The sequence below is a fragment of the Rutidosis leptorrhynchoides genome, chromosome 9 (assembly GCF_046630445.1).
Source record: "Rutidosis leptorrhynchoides isolate AG116_Rl617_1_P2 chromosome 9, CSIRO_AGI_Rlap_v1, whole genome shotgun sequence".
Taxonomy (NCBI): Eukaryota; Viridiplantae; Streptophyta; class Magnoliopsida; order Asterales; family Asteraceae; genus Rutidosis; species Rutidosis leptorrhynchoides.
The window spans coordinates 320,505,415-320,526,486 of NC_092341.1; the positions used below are offsets into that span (position 1 = coordinate 320,505,415).

At 35.6% G+C, this 21,072-nt stretch overlaps 1 pseudogene; it reads left to right on the forward strand.

Moving 5' to 3' along the window:
- Positions 1-7,497: 7,497 nt before the first annotated feature.
- The window catches only part of LOC139865634 (TMV resistance protein N-like), a 37,652-nt pseudogene continuing 24,077 nt past the window's right edge, over positions 7,498-21,072 (forward strand).

The window sequence follows — 21,072 nt, forward strand, 5'->3', positions numbered from 1 at the left end:
ATAACCCTAAACTCGGTGTATCTTTCAAATACCTCATAATCTTCTTAACCACTAACATATGATGAACATTAGGATTTGCCTGATAACGAGCACACAGACAAACCGCAAACATGATATCTGGTCGAGAAGCTGTAAGATACATTAGAGAACCTATGATAGCCCTGTATAACGTTTGGTCCACTGCGGCACCCTCACACTCAGGTGAAATACCATGGTTCACAGACAACGGAGTTTTAGCCGGTCTTTCTGCTTCCATTTGAAACCTCTTCAGAATATCAGCAACATACTTGGTTTGATGCAAGAAGATTCCTTTATCTGTCTGAGCTACCTGTAGACCCAAGAAAAACTTAATCGTTCCCATTGAACTCATCTTGAACTTCTGCTGCATGACCTTCTCAAACTCATCAACCATACCCTGATCTGTTGACCCGAATATAATATCATCAACATAAACCTGCACTAACATAAGATGTTGTCCCTTCGTTTTGATGAAAAGTGTCTGATCAACGACACCTCTTCGAAAACCATTTTCAATCATGTAATTGGACAACGTTGCATACCATGCTCGAGGAGCTTGGTGAAGACCATAAAGTGCCTTTTCAAGTCTATAAACCTTTTCTGGGAAATGAGGGTCTTTGAAACTGGGTGGTTGTTCAACAAACACCCTTTCATTGATCTCTCCGTACAAAAATGCGCTTTTCACATCTATCTGAAAAACTTTAAATTCCATGAAGGATGCAAATGCCAAGAAAATCCTGATTGCTTCCAGTCGTGCAACCGGAGCAAAAACCTCATCATAGTCAACTTCAGGGATTTGTTGATATCCCTTTACCACCAATCTAGCTTTGTTTCTGATAACTATACCATGTTCGTCCTTCTTGTTCTTCAAAACCCATCGAAGACCATAGGGCACACAACCATGCGGTGGATTGACTAGTTTCCAAACCTTCAAATGTTTAAACTGTAACAGCTCCTCTTGCATTACACTAACCCACTCATCATACTTCAGTGCCTCATACGCATCTTTCGGTTCAATTTGACATACATAGCATGAGTGAGCATGCACAAATATCCTACCTGTCTTATTCAGCGAAGAATAAAATGCTGTAACCACATTCGCACTTTCAGTCTGAACATCATCTGCTGCTGTTGAACTATTGTTAATCACCGGGACCTCTGATGTGGTCGAAACCTCACAAGTTGATGCCTCTGTTGTCGTAATCTGGGGAATATTAATATGAGGAATTCCACGTGCGTCCACATAATAATCCTGTAGACGTTTAGGCGGTAAAATAACACGATTGGATCTTCTCACCCTTCCTGCTTCAGTTGGCCGTTCAGGCACTGTCACAGTTGGTGGTTGATTATATAGAGGATTAAGATGTTCCTCTGTCAATCGTGATCGGTTAACTTCCTCATCATCTTCAAGATCACTTTCGTCATCTGTATATTCTACCCTGTCCGCATTTTAATCAAAAGCATCTGTCACTCTCTGTGGACTAGGTTGCAAGCTAGAAACCGGATTCTGAAACTGCGATGGAATACTAACAACATTCTCAGTTGAGTTTTGAGAATCAAACAAAACCTGAGTTAAAATCTCCTCCTCTGTAGCATCGGGTGGAAGATTGAAGGAATTAAATAATTTATCATATTCAAATTGCCAAGCGAACCCTTTACTGACACGAGGTGGAGCATTGCGCTGAATATCCACCTCATAACGTTCCTCCACACGCCTAGACTCAGTGTTATATACTCGTTTGTTTGGATTCCCATATCCCAAGAAGATACCAGAGATCACCTTTGAATTGAATTTCCCTCCAGCGTCTCGTACCAGAATAGTACAAGGAGCACCAAAAGGTTCGAAATGTTTGATATTAGGCTTTCTCTTGTACAACAGCTCATAACACGTTTTACCATGTCTCTTTACCACCAGAACTCGGTTCATCACATAACATGCAGTACTCACGGCTTCTCCCCAGAAAACAATTGGAAGACATGAATCAGCTAGCATAGTTCTTGCAGTTTCGATTAGAGTCCTATTCTTTCATTCAGCAACACCGTTTGATTGAGGTGTATAAGCTGGACTGAACTGTTGTTGTATCCCTTTCTCATTACAAAACAGCTGCATCTGAATGTTCTTAAATTCTGTACCATTATCAGTACGAATCTTCCTTACCTTCAAGTTATACAGACTTTCGAGCTTCAGAATCAACACTTTAATATGCTTAAACGTGTCTGACTTGAGTTTCAACATCACAACCCACAAAAATCGGGAATACTCATCTGTAACTACCAAGCAATATGATTCTCCAGTGAGAGTTTTACAATTAACTGGACCAAAGAGATCCATGTGTAACAGCTCCAAAGGAATATTGACAGAATGATGCTTTTTGGTAGTATGTGACTTTCTAGTCTGCTTCCCCTGTTTACACGGAAGACAAACCTCAGGAATATGAAAACTTTTAACATTCACACCATCAACTAATCCATTGTGGACTAGATTATTCATCTTCCTCAGACTCAGATGACCCATACGCTTGTGCCAAAGAATCGACTCCTGTTCAGTAGATTTAGAGACAAAAGCTTGATGGCCTGTAGCTGCCTTAACATGAGCCTTACGCATATCAAGGATATAGAGATCCTTGCACCTTGGAGCAGTCATCAGAATCATGTCCTCCGGAATTACGAACTCTTTTCTTAAAATATAACAAAACTTATCCTCAAAAGCAACAGTATATTTCTTATCAGCAACTTGTGAAACAGAAAGCAGATTGTTCGACATCTGCTCTACATAGTTAAATTTATCAAAGCTGACATTCTCATTAGCAATAACACCCTGAGCAGTAATAAATCCTCCTTCACTACCTGCAAAAGAAACTGGTCCTCAATCTACTGTTTTCACATTAGACAGCAAAGACAAGTTCCCTGTCATGTGCCTGGACGCCCCACTATCAACAATCCAAGTACTGCAGCGTGGATTGTAGGCGACCTGCACATTAAAGTAAGAGGATTAGTTAGAAAGGGACACCCATGCCCTAATGGCAGTGGGTTTCCCATCAACACCAACAACTGGAAACTCCACCCATTGTCCTTTAGATCCAGAATTTAACTTCTGATTTAGGTTTCCAAACTGTGTTATTCGGTAATGGTTTTCTATAATAATCATTAGTTTGAAAAACCTTTTTATCATTTGTTTGCACTGAAAAAGAATTAAACACCGGTGACAGTGATCTCCTATTAGAGAACCGATTTGGACTAAGATCAACCTTCCTTCTTGGTGTCTGTCGAATGGGTCTGCAATTCATAGCCCTGTGTCCCAACCTCCCACAATTAAAGCAGTTAACATTATCAAAATCATGAGAATTAAACACTTTGCGTCTAATTGGTAAAAACTGTCTTCTAGGTGGTTCAGTATGTTGTCTAGTCGTAGGGGATGACAAGACTTGTTGCTTAACAGTCTGTCGACGACCAGGCGGAACATACTTGGACACATTCTCAGATTTGGAACTCGCCTCTGTTGGTGATTGTTCTACCTTAGGACATGATTCATCTATTCGGCCCTTACTGATAAACTTAGGTGACACTCCCTGGGTGTTCTTCTTCTTATTCTATTTGGGACTCACAGTTTTCTTAGGCTGAGCCTTTTGACTCTGAGTCATCTTACTAGCATTAACTGGATTTTTCAGAATGGTAACAGGTTTAGTGACAAGCTCAAATGGTTTGCTGTCTTTTTCAGTGTCGATATCAGTATCTGACTCTGTTTCATAGACAGCATCTAAAGGCTTCTTCGACTCAACTATCTTAACAGTGCTCTCAACAGGTGCTTCTTTAGGCTTACCATATTCTAGTTCTACAACATGACCCTTACTTTTCTCAACTGGTTTGTTAATGTACTCACCCAAAAGTGGCGGGGCAACCTGGTTATAACCTAAACCCTGCTGTTTAGGAGGATTCAAAGTCTATTTCACATAAGATATCCTCTGCCAATTGTCGATCCTAGCTTTTTCAGACTCGTATTTCAACTTAAATGAATCTCTTTCAGCCTTAAAAGTCTCTATCTGGCCCAAATACATAGTAATCACTTTTCCATCATCTATAACAGTTGATTTTAAGTGACCTACCTGATTCTCTAAAGACTTAATAACATCAACATAGTCTTTCTGTTTGTTAAGGTAGAAAAGTGCATCATCATAGTTCTTTTTATTAGTCTGATTCTCCAATCTAAGATCCTTAAGGTCAACTAAAAACTTAGGACAGGTCTCACATGTAACAGATATCTCATTAAGCTTCGAAATTACACACTCGAGCCTCTCAATTTCCTGTTCATAATCAACGCATCTAGAACATTTAGAAACTGAATCATTACATACCTTATCGTTACCGGATGTGTTGGCCATAAATGCATAGGTATTTCTTCCAACCTGAGTGTCTTCATCTGATTCTGACTCAGACTCTGAACTCGTACTGTCCGCGTAGTCAGCCTCATAACCTCCTTTGTTCTCGCTTTCGTCTGAACTATAACAATCTTCTTGTCACCACTCTTAAGATCACAGTTGAGCAAATGTCCCAACTCTTGTCTGAACCAAGTACCAACATGACAACTTCTTTCTTCATCCTCATCGGAAGAATCAGTCGTAAACTCAAAATCTGATAGGTCTCGAGCTTGGCGAAACTTATCATACAGTCGATCTTTAATCCTCTTTCTGAGGCACAACTTCATAATCTCCTCAGCTCTTTTCATTCTAGCATCACATTTGCACACATAGCAGGTGCAATTCGGATTATCTTTTCCAGTACAACCTGCATTTCTCCTAGCAATTCTTTCTTCTTCAATTTCAGCTTCAGTTTTACCTACAAACACAACATTAGCTTGATGCGTATCTGCCGTGATGGACCAGTCACACACTTCATCAGCATACGTGGTCGTCAAGGCCTTAGATTGAGTAGACCCCGAAGATTCTTTCTCAACAATAACATGTTGTGGAGTAACTGAAATGGTTGTATTGTGAATAGGATCAGAAAAACCAGTCTTGGGTGGCCTCGTGCAAGTCTTCTTAAAATGACCAAGCTCATCACAATTGAAGCATCTAACCTTTGACATATCAAAACCAAACTTCGAGTCTCGATTCAAACTCAAAGACCTCTGTCCGGTTTTCTTCAAGTACTTCCTAGCCCGTCTAACAATGCTACCCATGCAATAAAGTATATCCATCCTTTCGATATCGTCCTCATCAATCTGATCATAATCTTCATTTTCAAGATGACTATTAATCACTTGTCCACTAATCATATCGTTGTATGAGTTAACAACAATAGCTGCCAGAGCCATATCTTCCTGAATTGATTCGATGGGTCTCTTCCTGATATTCTCAGTTTGAAACACAGGAGTCTGAGTCTGAGTCTGTTGAGAAGGAGAATTCTAAGTCTGAGCTTGTGATTTAGCATTAAAGTAGCCAGACTGAGATTGTGGAGCAGACATTTGAGAAGCATTTGCTGTAATATAAGCTGTTTGTAATGGAGCATGACCAGAAGATGAAGCTAAAGTGGATGCAGAAGCAACTACAGAACCAAGTCTCTTCCTCTTAGCTTCTACCTGAATATCCTTCTCCATCAACTTAGAAGTAAAAGCTGTCAATGTTAATGTACGACCTGATGTGCTGTACATGTTCTGAATCTTTTCAATCTCATGGTCCCACTTTTCTGGAAGACCATCTTTCAACACCCTGACTGCCTTATCATCAGGTACATCAATCCCATAATCCGCCATCTCTACTACCAGTAAACGATATCTCTCCAAAGTTTGTCCCAGTGACTCTGATGGAAGAGCAGCTAATGCCCTCCATTCATCCTTCAATACCTTACCTTTTGTTGCCCGATAAGTAGCAGTACCCTCTGTTGCAGATTGAAGGGCCAACCAAAGAGTATACGCGGTTTTGTTACAGTTTTTGAACTGCTGGAAAATGTCCTTTGACAACGCTTGCGTTAGCTGAGCATAACATCTACACTCAAGATTATATTGTTCACGCTCTGTAGGACTAAACTGTTGTGTTTCTTTGGGTTCACCATCACCTCCACAAGGCCAAACAAACAGATTCTCAATACATTCCCAAAGTCTAGAGTCAACACCATTTAAGTAAATAACAAACCTAACTTTCCAGTCCAAGAAGTCTTTAAGATTGTCAAGTCGAGGTACTTTATTTGTCGATCCAGATTCGCTTTCGTTAAGTAGCAGTTTTTGTAGTCCAGGTGCAATTACTAACGCACTATATTCATTTGTCACTTGTTCATTAGTGTCCGACATGTTAATTGATTAAGTTTGAAAATAAAAGATTAATTAAGATCCTGATTAAGTCACACGGTCGACTATCTCTGACACACGGTCGACTGTATAAGACACACGATCGATTGTACTTATCACACGGTCGATTGACTAACAAAATTTTGGCAGCACTTCGTTACTATATAAGCCTTGGGTATTGTAAACACATACGGCCGATTGTCTAACTCTCACGGTCGATTGAAACTCTCACACGGTCGAGTGACAATCTCACACGGCCGGCTGACTTAGGGAATCTGGCACGGCTCTAGTAAAACTCACACGATCGGTGGAACAATACACACGGTCGATCTTAGGACTCACTCGGTCGGTTGTCAGGACACACACGGCCGAGTGTGTTCTTGACAGAAGCTGGTCGACTATTAGGGTTTTCTAGACAAAAATCGATTTTGCAATCGATTATGGATGGAAAACTCAAAAACAACACGTAGATAACGAAAATAAGCACTCCAGAAACACCTTTTGACAATAAAAACACTATCAGTAACGTGTAAACACAGATTAATAGACCAAAAACCTAAAAAAAACCAAAAACACAAACTTTGACCCAAAAAACTATTTGATCAAGCAAAAACCAGAGACTCTAGCTCTGATACCACTTTGTAGACGATAAATCTATGGATCTTAGGTCGCTTGAACTCTAAACTAAAGGCAGAACACAATAGAATAGAGGTAAATCGAGATACGGGTCATTTCGGGATCGAATTGGTCGAACCTAGTGCAAAACCTAGATTAGATCGACACCTAGACGATGTATTTTGGTGGTATTCGGTGTTAGGGTTTTCTGGAGACGAGAAACAACGATTTGGAACAAATGGGACGAGTAACCTCATCAAAGAAGTCTAAGCCCGTATATATACTGCAAGTCAGACACACTCGGTCGAGTGTGTCTGTCAGTCGGTCGACAGACTTACACAGTCGGTCGAGTGTGTACACACACTCGGTCGACTGTGTGCAGTTTAACATATTGATTATTTAATAAATTAAGAATGCACAATCACCATAGTAATCTATAGTCACTAGTAAATAACATTATTACATAACCGAATGTACTAAACGTAAGAATAAACTACAGCTGGGGATTCATGCACCAACAATGGTAATTCCCCAACCTGAAGATTCAATCTGCTAGTTAATTAGTCCCTTCGAACATACCTCAAATGGCGTATTCTTCATATTCGTCTATTTGTAAAAGCTTCAAGTATGATGTGTTTTTAAGTTTCAGGGGTGGTAAAAACTTTGTTGATCATCTTTATCACGCTCTTCACCAAAAAGGCGTCCATACTTACAAGGACGACGAGAAAATAGAGAAAGGAAGAAGGATCGATGATGAGCTCATTAAATCGATCCAAGACTCTAGATTTTTCATTATTGTTTTCTCAAAGAACTATGCATCTTCATCATGGTGCTTGGATGAGCTTGTTAAGATTATGGAGTGTCATAAAATGACTGGGCATACTGTTTACCCGGTATTTTATGATGTAGAACCCTCTGAAATCCGTAAACGAACTGAGCAACTTAAAGACGAATTCGCAAAACGTAAAACAAAGGAGGTTGTTGGAAAATGGAGAGATGCTTTGAATGAAGTGGCTGATATTGCTGGATGGGTAATTCTTTTGTCATATATTTGCACAAAATTTATCTGATCCACATACATTTCAAGCCCGAGCCCGAACCCGAGCCCATTAACTTATGGATGAGTTAACCGGGCTATATTACTAATAACTCAAGATTTATAAAAAAGGTTAAAAGGGTAAAAGGTAGAAGATTTATAAAGTTTATTTTAATTAAATTCATCTTTTTAGAGAAGGGATTATATTTATAAAGTTTAACTACACCAAAAAATCATATATTATTCTTTATAATAAACAATGCATCTAATAGAAACGATAATAATTGAAGTTTGATACATAGATCGAACAGAAGTTTTAGATTGATGCACACTATAAACATTAGACTTTAATTTGATATTTTGATGAGCAAAATCATTTTGAATGCATACATTTTTCCGAGTCTTTGCACTGGTGGATCTAGCAACGATAGTCACCGGTGTCACTACTTGTTATAAACCCAAATTTACTAGATTGATTATTTCAATGGTGTTACTCAAAATTTTTTTACACTGGTGTCACTAGATAAAAACCAAAAAAAAAATCCCACCAAATCGCGTATTTCACTGGCTGCACATGCCACCGGTGACCACCATGTAGGTCCACCCCCGTCTATTTGTTCACACGAATCATATTCATCCTATAATATCATATTCAGCACTGTTCTCATATTTATATAAAAAGAAGAAAAAATGGACAAAAATGCACACGTAAGCTAACACCCTAATTTCAGTTTATACACTTGCTCATTTCCACCTTTCACCAACCCTGTTCAATCTCACTTCTCATCTCTACATGGATGTAAAAAGACGATACATTGCATCTTATGTTATATTATTAGACTCGTAGTCAAGGTTGATTCTAGCTGTTTGAGAGATTAATTCATAGATATAGTTATTTGATGACGGGGTTATATATGATTGTGGGGTTTTGATCAATCTAATTAAGTGTTTTAACATGTAGGCATGAAGCTAAATTCATACAAAAAATTGTTGAAGAGATTTCACTGCAGTTATGGTCGTTTAATACAAGCGTTGATGGAAAACTAACAGGCATGGAGACTCGAGTAAAAGATGTTTTCTCATTATTAGAAACTAATATCGGTGATGTTCGAATGTTAGGGATCAAAGGGATAGGAGGAGGCGGGAAGACAACTTTGGCCAGAGCTGTTTTTGATCAAATATCTATGGAGTTCGAAGGTAAAAGTTTTGTTGAAAATGTTAGTGTAACAACCCGTCCTTATCCACATGGACGAAGTCATCATCATCTGGTCCCATTGCGAGGTACTGACCTAAATATGCCATGAATGACTCCAAATAATATCTTTCAATTGAGCAAATGCACAGCGGAAGACTTAATTCGTACCTGAGAATAAACATGCTTAAAAGTGTCAACCAAAAGGTTGGTGAGTTCATAGGTTTATCATAACAATCATTTCAATATATTAATAGACCACAAGATTTCATAATCATAAACATAATACACTCGCAAGTGTATGTAAAGCATTCTAAGTGGTTGAGCACTTGGTAACCATACTTAACTATTAATCAACGACGCATATTCTCTTTATTATGAAATCTCACTACACTGTACCAAGTGTAGCCTACAAAACGAAGTACTGTGCAACCGTTGAATACTGGTCGTCCAGTCCGGTTGGGGTTGTCAGGCCCGATAGATCTATCAACATGATTCGCGTTTACAATAACACATGTAAATAGTAGTTACCAAGCTATTAGGGAAGATATGCAGGGTGGTACAACTCAACGTAGAATATATTTTAAATACTTGTGTCTATTTTGTAAACATTTATAAAAGCAGCGCATGTATTCTCAGCCCAAAAATATATATTGCAAAAGCAATTAAAAAGGGAGCAAATGAAACTCACCATACTGTATTTTGTAGTAAAAATACATATGACGTCATATATCACGTGTAGGGTTGACCTCAGATTCACGAACCTATATCATTTATATATATATATTAACACATAATATGGTAATCGAACGAATTTATATTATTAGTGATATACTTGTTATTTTAATAACTTATATGTTATATTTAATGTTATGTATTAATTGTTAGTTGGTAAAATAATATTAATACTCGTAATTAACAAGTTGTAATCTCTTTATAATGTTAATAATAATGATATCAATAATGTCAATTCAAAATAATAAATAAAAATGATAGCTTTATTAATAATGTTATTTTTAATAAAAATATAGTTTTAGTAAAAATGATAATTTTAACAATAATGATACTAAAATAAAAGGTTGTATTGTTTTTTTTTACAATAAGAATTATAGTTTTAATAATAACTCTTAATATTAATAATGCTTAATAATAATACTTGATAATAATTAATGTTAATAGTAAAAATAATATTAATGATAATAATAGTTATAATATTGATAGAAATGATAATAATAATAATAATAATAATAATAATAATAATAATAATAATAATAATAATAATAATAATAATAATAATAATAATAATAATGATAATGATAATAATAGAAATGGAAGTGTATACCCTTTAAAAGGTTATCCTAAAAAGAATTGTGCCTTATGAGACTCGAACCCATGACCTCTCGATAACCCAACACCTTCCTAACCCGTTCGGCTGAGCTTGTTTTTCCGTTTTAATACGCTGACCATAAATACATGTACCCATTATCTGCTTCAGTCTTATACATCATCTTCTTCAAACAAATAAAGTCGACCATTGAATCACAATCAATTTAAAACAACAAAATTTATTAATTTTAGGATATAAATCGATACAGTAATGATTTGGAGACCCATTAGTTTAATTAAAAAAAAAACAAAAACAAAACTAAAAAAATAAAATAAAAGAAGCTGTGAAACTCGATTGAACTAAAAATCCAAATTCGGATTTGCAGGACGTATTAGCTTAAACTTATAACATGAAAAGGATTTTGAATTACCATTAAAAACTTTCTGAAGCTTTAATTTAACTTGAAACATACTATAGAACTCGAATTTTATCAAGAACAATATGTTTGACCTTTTGAAATATAACTTTGACTCTACAATTCAAGCTTGATATATAGAATTAGACTTTGATGTTTTGAAGATAGTTTAAGCGTACAATTACTAACGAAACTGAATTTAAACATTTGGCAAATTTGATTCGTAATCGGGGTTTTGTCAAAAAGGTGAAGAACAGAGAAAGTTAGATATATTTTCTCAAGTCTTTTTTTTTTGTATTTTATTGACGAATGATTGCAGCAGGGATTAGATAAACATGTGGTTGATTAATCCCGTTACAAAAATTGAATGATATTGTAGTGTAGTGATGAGCCATCGACAAGAATATCACGCTGAGGAAAAAAAAAACGATCGCAGAAAGGGATAGAAATTAGAATAGGAATTTTTATGTTTATATATGTATTTATCCTTATTTAAATTTTGATATATATCTGTATGTGTACATATATTTATATCTGTACATATTTTGTATATATGAATGTATTATACTCATAATTATAAATATACATATATCTATATATGAGTCTATATATATTTACTGTATCATATATATATATATATATATATATATATATATACTTGTTTTATATTTATATAAATACATATGTATATGTTATTTTAACTTTTATAATATTACTTAATAATATAAATCTACTAATAGATTTAAAAATGTTTTTAATTCATTAAGAATACTATTTCTAATAATAATAATAATATTAATAATAATTTTAGTGAAATTTATACAAAGAAAATAATTAAGGAAATCATAAAATGATAATAGTAATATTACTGTTAATACTGTTAATGATACTAATCACAATAATATAAGTAATAACACAATAATTCATTCATACCTATATATTTTCATATTAGTCTAACTAATATAGATTTTAATATGGAATGTAACAAATATATTGTTATAACAAGTATGTTTTATAACTATACTTATTATGTTAAATTTTATTATTACATTTTATTATTTATGTAAAATATATATATCTATACTGAATATTTGTTAGTCAAAGATGAAGTTTATATATATATATATATATATATATATATATATATATATATATATATATATATATATATATATATATATATATATACCCATTTTGAGTATAACTTAATAATCCTATTTAGTATATTGCATTCTTTAATTCTAGTTGATTAAAGTGTATTTTTTTTATTAATACAAATTATTATATAACCTTATATTTATATATATACATATTTAGTTACACACAATTGTTCGTGAATCGTCGAGTACAATCAAAGATCAAATAATTTCATGAAACAAATTCAAAAGTTTTGAAATTCAACATAACAGACTTTTGCTTATCGTGTCGGAATTCTATAGAGATTAAGTTTAAATTTGATCAGAGATTTCCGGTCGTCACAGTACCTACCCGTTAAAGAAATTTCATCCCGAAATTTGAGTGGTATTATCATGGCTAACAATAAGAATGTTTTCATGACGAATATAAGTTGATAAATAGAGTTTCATCATTATTGAGTAGTGAAGATATAACTATTCGATTATTTGAGAAGTACGAGTGAAGCTATCACGAAAAAAAAATGAATAAATGCAGGTTCGTCTTAACCGATGACATAGTCACGGTTGATTTCCGGAAATCAAGAAATTTAAAGAAAATCTTTGAAATCTGAATAAGATTTGATTTCCTCGAGATTAAGGAGATAAAAATCTCGTTAATTTAATGCGATCACCTGTCTCGATTACTCTGTCTGATATTTCCATTATAAATTAGACTTTTTCCATTCCATTACTTTCACCATTCCTATACTTTCTTTCTTAGTTCATACGTCCAAAAGATTGTGAAAATGCATAATCCAATTCTGATTCTTGTTCTTATCCTCACCATCGCAACAATCATTCTCCTTTTCTAATTACCACCGGAGGAATCTGTTTTCTTCTACTTTGCCCTTGGGTTTATAATGTTTTTAATTCTCCCGTGTCTTTATGTTGCGATAAACATTGATATACACGATTTGTAATTCCTGTATTTGTGATTGGCTTTATATTTTCCTTTATTTTATTTTATTATTTTTTTTTCTTTCGGAGCTCCATGCTCTTGTTTTCTCTTCCCGACTCCAAGTCAAGCGAATAATGGTTCAGAATTCGTAGATATAGAGTTTCGAATGATTATAATGTTCTAAGCAGGAAGGAACGTGATAGCACGATTTGATTTTCAAATTTATCAATATCACGGAAGATAGCACCATCAAGAATACATTTTCTTGATATGTTCAGAATGAAAGAGTTATGTAACATGGCACATGATAATGGTATGATTTACTGTGAATCATCATGTCTCATTAGAAACTCAGCATGACATACTGTAATATAATCACGTTGCCCGGACGTCATTATATTATACTAACCCATGCTTCAATTCCAAGACTTATCCACAATTCATTCATAATTTCTACTTAGATTTTACAGAAGTTTTCAATATAATGGAATACAGAAAAACACGAAGAGGTAGATAATTTCGGACAAGAATATTTATGAAAATATCCTCATAAATATCGAAGATATTTATGATGATATTTTGGAATTTCTAAGTTTCATGAAGAAAAATTTTTCGCTAGATTTTAACATGACTTCGGAGCAAGATATTCTCTAAAGATTTCATCAGATACAGAATCATCTGGATTCATTAAGTACAATTTTTGTCCTGGTGATTTGTCCACAGCCTTCTTCATAGTTTCACATAATCCGCTTTTTAGTATCAAATTTTCTATTGAGTGTTTCCAATACTCCGTTATTTATTATCAAGATTTTGGCCATTAAGACCATCTATAGCTTTTGCTGCTTCGTCAGCATTCTTATATCTGAATCATTGGTTATCAATTCGAGGTGTTTTCAGGAGAATTGTGTTTTTAGATGATTAAACGCTGATAGTAATATGATGGAATATAAAAGGTTCCCCGGTAATAATAAAAGAACACGCATATATATCAAAGTTATAATAAGGTTATTTCGAACGAAAAGTCGAAGTTGATTTGCTGGAGCTATGACAAAATTGACTAATTTGGAGAGGGATTGTCAAATTACTTTCGGTAATAACAATTCCAAAGGAGCTAGCACAGATATATGTTTACTCAGGTTTCAAATGTTTTCAGGTGCATAACTATATGCATCAATCTTTTCTTCCGTAGATAAAGTGCGGTTGGTTCATCCTCTCGATTGAGGTGTTTTCAAGAATCATGAAAAGGTTTGAACGTAGATTGTCATCGTCAAGATACAAATGAGGTTTAAGATGAAATCAAGTGGTAAACTTGAAGAATTGTTTAGTTTCATATGTTATAATCAATATTTTAATTTATTTTAATCGTCCAATGTTGGTAGTCCTCAGTTAATAGTCCACAGTTAGCAATATATAATATTCGAATTAATTAATACGTGTCGTGACCTGTATACATCTCAGACACGATCACAACTCAAACTATATATATTATTGTAGAATTTACCTCAACCCTGTATAGCTAACTCCCGCATTACTGCATATAGAGTGTCTATGGTTATTCCAAATAATATATATAGATGCGTCGATATGATATGTCAAAACCTTGTATACGTGTCCCGATATTTAAAGTGCGTAAAATAAATAACAGAAATTAAATGACGATAAATAAAGTGCGTAAAGTAAATAACAGAAATTAAATGACGATAAATAAAATTGCGAGAATGTAAATTGCGAGAATGTAAATTGCGATAATTAAATTGCGATAAATAAAATGTAACCAGTTAGCTAGGAACAGTTAGCTAGGAACAGTTAGCGTGGATTCTTAACAATATTCTTCTCATATTTAAATTGTTTGTTTCTAACAAATTTTATGTGTCCAATGTTTTCTTCATTATGCCACTTGTTGGATTCTGAGAAGTCAAAATCCGAATATGAAATTAAATAAAATGGTTATTCTGTGGTGAACGGATTCGTATATCTGTGGATGTAAGTAGGATAGTAAATGACTGTTGAATCAGATTCGAAGAATGTATAATGTAACTTATTAATATGAAATCTAAATATTCCTCAGGTATTACCTACCCGTTAAAATATTTTCACCATTAACAGTTTGTACGAAAAAAATTTTAATTACAATCTTTATGAAAATATACTTACATATATATTTTCTTCAGATGTAATCATAGATTCAATGAGTTAATATAATATTAATCTCATTTGATTTACCGTTATAACTAGAATACATAATCTCTAAAACATTAGAGATTACATAATTGCCATGAAGAACGAAGATAATTGATGTAAAATGATACATAGAATGATGATTATGCTCGGGGTACATAATGAGATGTTGAGGCGTGTGATGTTGAAACTTGGGTTGTTGGTGGTACTGGTATTGATGTTGGTGGTACTGTTATTGATGTTGCTGACGTTGCTGAAGCTGGTAATGTTTGCACCATATCCTTCACATTGATTACTCGAGCGCGAAGCTCGTTGACTTCTTCTATTACACTGGGATGATTGTCAGTAGGAACGAGCGAATGAATAAGGTTTAGAATCTAAGTTATGATATAGTCGTGGTGAGATATTCGGAAATGAGAGTGAAAATGGTGTTTCGGATTGGTTCGCCGGTGAATGCTTCAAGTTCTTCGCCCAGCGGACAATATGGTGGATGAAAGGGATCGCTTCTTCTTGTCTCCAATGAATAAGTAGGCTACGAACCCATCAGATGTATTGAAGATGACTAGTTGGTTGATCCATTTCGTTTACACTGCTTTCGGAGCTTAGGTGAATATCCATGTCGGAATAGCTGTCGGAATAACTATCGGAATAGCTATCGGAATCTGAGGGACTCGAACTAGTTGAGGGATTCACCTCGTACGATCAGATGAAGGATTTTCGATAAGAAATAGATTATAGGATGTAGATTAGTACCCTGCAATACATAATTTTACATATGCATATATAATACTAAAATTCCCATAAGTTACGGAGGAATCTACGGAAGCTGTCAGGCAAAGGTAACAATAACAGATATGCTAAGATATGAATTTATCTATACACTGTCTATGCAATAGGGGCAGTAAGACATGTCTAGACTTTAAGGATGATAAACAATTAATTTTCGACACTAAATGATAAGCAAAACCTTTAACATGCAGACCAGGTCGAAGTCCAGACTCACTAATGCATCTAATCAACTATCAGTTAGACACACTAATGCAAGACCTGGTTCGCTAAGACCACCGCTCTGATACCAACTGTAATAACCCGTCCTTATCCACATGGACGAAGTCATCATCATCTGGTCCCATTGCGAGGTACTGACCTAAATATGCCATGAATGGCTCCAAATAATATCTTTCAATTGAGCAAATGCACAACGGAAGACTTAATTCGTACCTGAGAATAAACATGCTTAAAAGTGTCAACCAAAAGGTTGGTGAGTTCATAGGTTTATCATAACAATCATTTCAATATATTAATAGACCACAAGATTTCATAATCATAAACATAATACACTCGCAAGTGTATGTAAAGCATTCTAAGTGGTTGAGCACTTGGTAACCATACTTAACTATTAATCAACGTCGCATATTCCCTTTATTATGAAATCTCACTACACTGTACCAAGTGTAGCCTACAAAACGAAGTACTGTGCAACCGTTAAACACTGGTCGTCCAGTCCGGTTGGGGTTGTCAGGCCCGATAGATCTATCAACAGGATTCGCGTTTACAATACCACATGTAAATAGTAGTTACCAAGCTATTAGGGAAGATATGCAGTGTAACAGATTGAAATTGGGGTTAGAAGTAATATTACTTAATTACCCTTAGGTTTATATTTGTGGTTAAAATATGCTTTTATTTTAATAATATGTTTATTATTAATTGAATATGTGGTTAAGACCAGTTTGTGACAAGGGTCACAGAGATGGTTTGTTTGTTAAATTTAAACTCCGTTAGGGTTGCCAAATTAAGTGCGAAAGATATCAGATAACTGATAAATACCCGTGTGTTGTGGAGTATGGGTTTTAATACCATCTTAATAGTGTAAACTGCTTCCTTCTTCTCATTTCTAGATAATTCTCAAAACTAGTACGTACCAAACTCTTTCACTCTCAAACCCTAATCTAATCCAAGCCACAAATTGAATTAAGAGGCTCTAGGATCTGAATCTTATCATCCTTGTGATCATTTATCCAGGTTTGTTTACTTAGATTCGTGATTTAATTCTTATAGAAATGGGTTTGGGTATAAAGTGGGTTTTTGATGAAATTAAGCTTGAATCTTCATGATTTGTGTTTGTTATGTTTAATTGATGTTAGAAATAGTTGCTATATAGTTTATATGATCTAATTATGCTGTGAATTGAGCAAGAACTTGTTAAAAATGATGAATTGTGTGTTAGAACTTGAGTTTATGTTAAAGTGTGTATTTTGGGATGAATTAATCCCAACTCTTGATTGTAGATGCTAGATTTTGATGTTTATAGTTGGGAAAAGTGTTTATGTATGATTGGTATGTTTCTTTATGCTTGAATTTGGACTATAAACCTTGAAATCGAGTTTTTTTTGCTTAAAATCACCAAATTAGCGAAGCTGGTGGTGAAGAAGAAGCTGCTCTAAAAACTCGCTCGAAAACAGTGTTCGAGACTCGCTCGAAAATAGTGCTCGAGAACCTTTTGCTCGAAAACATATTATTGCTCGAAAAACTCGAGTTGCTCGAGAACCTTCTGCTCGAAAAACTCGAGTTGCTCGAGAACCTTCTGCTTGAAAAACTCGAATATGTTCGAAAACTCGAATTCGCTCGAAAAACTCGAATTTGCTCGAGAACCCCATGTTGCTCGAAAACCTTGCCTGTTATGTGAATATTTTCTGTTGAATGTAAAGTTGTGTATTAATACTTGGATATAATACTAACTTGAGATATTATGTGATGATTCACAGGTGATAAACATAAAGGTGAAGGCTCAGAAAGATTAGACCTCTGAGAACCTTCAACTGCTGGTAATCGGTGAGTGGGTCTATCTCCGGATAGAGTATTAAGTAGCTGACACGCTACTTGTTCAGACTCTTTATTACTATATTTATGTTCAGTACGATTACCATGCGTAGTTAGATATTTCCATACTAGTTAGGACGATTGCATGACTATTTATCTGTGATCTTATGTGCACACTGTTAGTTTGACACCAACCGAGGCAGCAAGGTTGGGAACCCTCCGAGGCAGCAAGGCAGGGTTGATGTGAGGTCGACAGTGGTAGCCTGGTCGGGTCATGAGTTACTGATTGTTCAGTATAGCATAGAAGGACGCATGTGTTGCGTCTGGACGGTTATGCAGTGAAATCAGTAAAGCGGATTATCGGTAGATTGTAGCTTGATCAACTACGTCGTGTGCTCGTACAAGCCGCCGATCCTCATATTGTCAGTTATTGTATGCTAGTTTAGGACGTTAGCATAACTGTGACCCTTGCATGCTCAGTTACTTATGCTTAGTCTGTTAGATAGTATCCATTCACTTAGCTGTGTGCTAATTTCCCCCACATTTCCACCCCTTGCAGGTTTAGGTACTGCTGGTTAGGATGGGTGTTGCTGTTGGGTTGAAGACATGTTTGACTACGTGCCTAACTCTGATGTTTTCTGATTTTATAATGTTTCACGTAACACCAATGTTTTGAAATATTGCAATAACATTAACTAAGCTAAATTGATAACTATGGTTTGTAAATGTTATCTAAGGGTATTTATGCAATTCAGTCTTCCGCTGTGATATATATATATATATATATATATATATATATATATATATATATATATATATATATATATATATATATATATAAATCAGGGTGTTACAAGTTGGTATCAGAGCTGGTTTAACCTAACTGGCAGGTTAGTCGTAGAGGGGGTTCTCACAGTGGCGACCTGTGACGAAGCATTGGCTCTTACCCCTTGCGATCCCTTTATGTGTAAAGGGTTGGCCGGCTGTGCGGAGGCGCGGGCTGTAAAACCAGGCTTTGAGGTACACTCAGTGGTCACCCTGTGCGCAGGAACGGCACTGAGTGGGATGCGTCCCCAACTTGTTTTACAAGTTGGTATCCGAGCATGGTTTAGCAGCAAGTACGTGCGCATATTTGTTCCTAAACCCTGAGGTAAGTCAAACATGTCTGTGGGGTGGGGTTAAGTGAATGTAGGATACGTGTGTGTGTTAGTTGTGTCTGAAATAACGGTTATCCACTAAGCTTTTGTGTAAGCTGTTTTGTAGAATAGGTATGACAGAACAAGATAAAAATTCAACTGACCCCAATGCCCATAGAACGTCTTTAGCTTCAAATGAAGGACATGTGCTAGATAAAGGTCAGCAGGAACAAATAATGGAATTACAAAGTCAACTACAAAAGGCTCTAAATCGAATTCACATATTGGAACAGCAACAAGTTCAAGAGAACTCGAGTATTAGTGTCCCCAATCAGATTACTCCTACAGTGATAAATGGATACTTCAGTTCACCAAACATGTATCAGCAAATAGGGAATGCTCTTCAACAGCCGATATTACCACCACAATATTCCTTTTCTCAACAGAATCAATTACTACCTCAATTCAATTCACAGTTTCCTAATCAGTTAGTATACCCTCGTCAAATGGTTTCTGGGAATAGTATGATAGGATATGATATGCCGCAGCAAAATCAAGAGGTGGGTCAGTCGAGCTCTAAGTCGAAGAAATTGCAGGGAAAGAATCGTAAGCGAAAGTCAAAGCGAAATAGATCTGGGTTGAGTAAGAATTTATGGTGTTATGGTTGTAAGGCATTACATAGCGGACTGTGCACAAGCATAACTAAAAGATGTTTAAGATGTGGTATAGTAGGGCACGAGATCCAAATGTGTTCATTAAGTGAGGATGTGTGTTGGAGATGTCAACATGTAGGGCATAAATTCGCACAGTGCTCGAGTGTAGTGAAATGTAGTAGTGGTCCGAGTGAATCAGGGTCCGGTTTAGGGCGAAAGAAGTCTTGTCGACATTGTAAATCCTCACATGATGGGTCATGCTCAGTAATGACAAAAAGGTGTTTGAGGTGTGGTGTGATCGGGCATGGGTCCCAAACATGCTCTTTTTCGAAAAATGTTTATTGGGTATGTCATCAGGTAGGTCACCGATCAAAACAATGTGCATCTTCCAAAAGTGGGAGTTCTGGGGCAGGGGCAGGGGTGCAGTTGATGTCAATAGGAGAGTCCTCTGCTTCTGCAGTAGGACAGAAAAGAAAGGATCCCTCATTGTCTACAGCGAGAGAAAATCAGAGATGCATCGAGACGGATGCTGCATTTGATGACTTGATAGCCAGTAAGTCTTCGTTGCTGTTATTACACCTTATGAATTGTATTATGTTGACTGTTGTTTGTCTGTGTATATTAGAAGCTACCTTAAGTTGTTTAAGTTAGTTTTCATAGACCTTGGAGCCTGAAATCTATTTCTTTGATTTGTGGTCTTGTGTTCTGTGTATTGACTGTTGTAATCACTGAGTGTTGTGTTGGGATAATACGATATGGGTTCCTTTAACATTGATTGGCGGGACACACGTCATGGCCGTAAGGATCAAGATCGCTTAACAGTCGACTTGTTAGTGATGAATGGCTTGAACCTCGTGTTCTAACGCTATATTATATGTGATTTGCATGCATATGGTTTATGGTGTAACTTTTATGCATTACCAACCCTGTTATATCATCGCATTACTGGACTAGTTGTGTAGGACCGTAATATTATCCTAAGATATTGATCTCCTTAATTGGGATGACGTAACTTTTTGTGTGGCCCTTAGAATGTAAGGATGGGTGGTGTTTCCTAATTATCTCTTGGATATATAGGGAAGAACTTTGTCCTGATTGAATAAATGTGAGTCTTGGAAAGATTCATAGTAATGCCTCAAGGAATTGTTTTCCTTCTGTACCCTCGTGACGTCTGTTATGATTTTTTAGAAATGTGTGTGGGTAGCGCTCTCTGTGTTGTGTATCTAGATGATAGTGAACCCTTTGACCTGAATGGGGAGTTGTATCTGATTTGTGTTATGACTTGGGGATTGATCAAATGAATGGTTGAGGCTTGGAATTGTGATT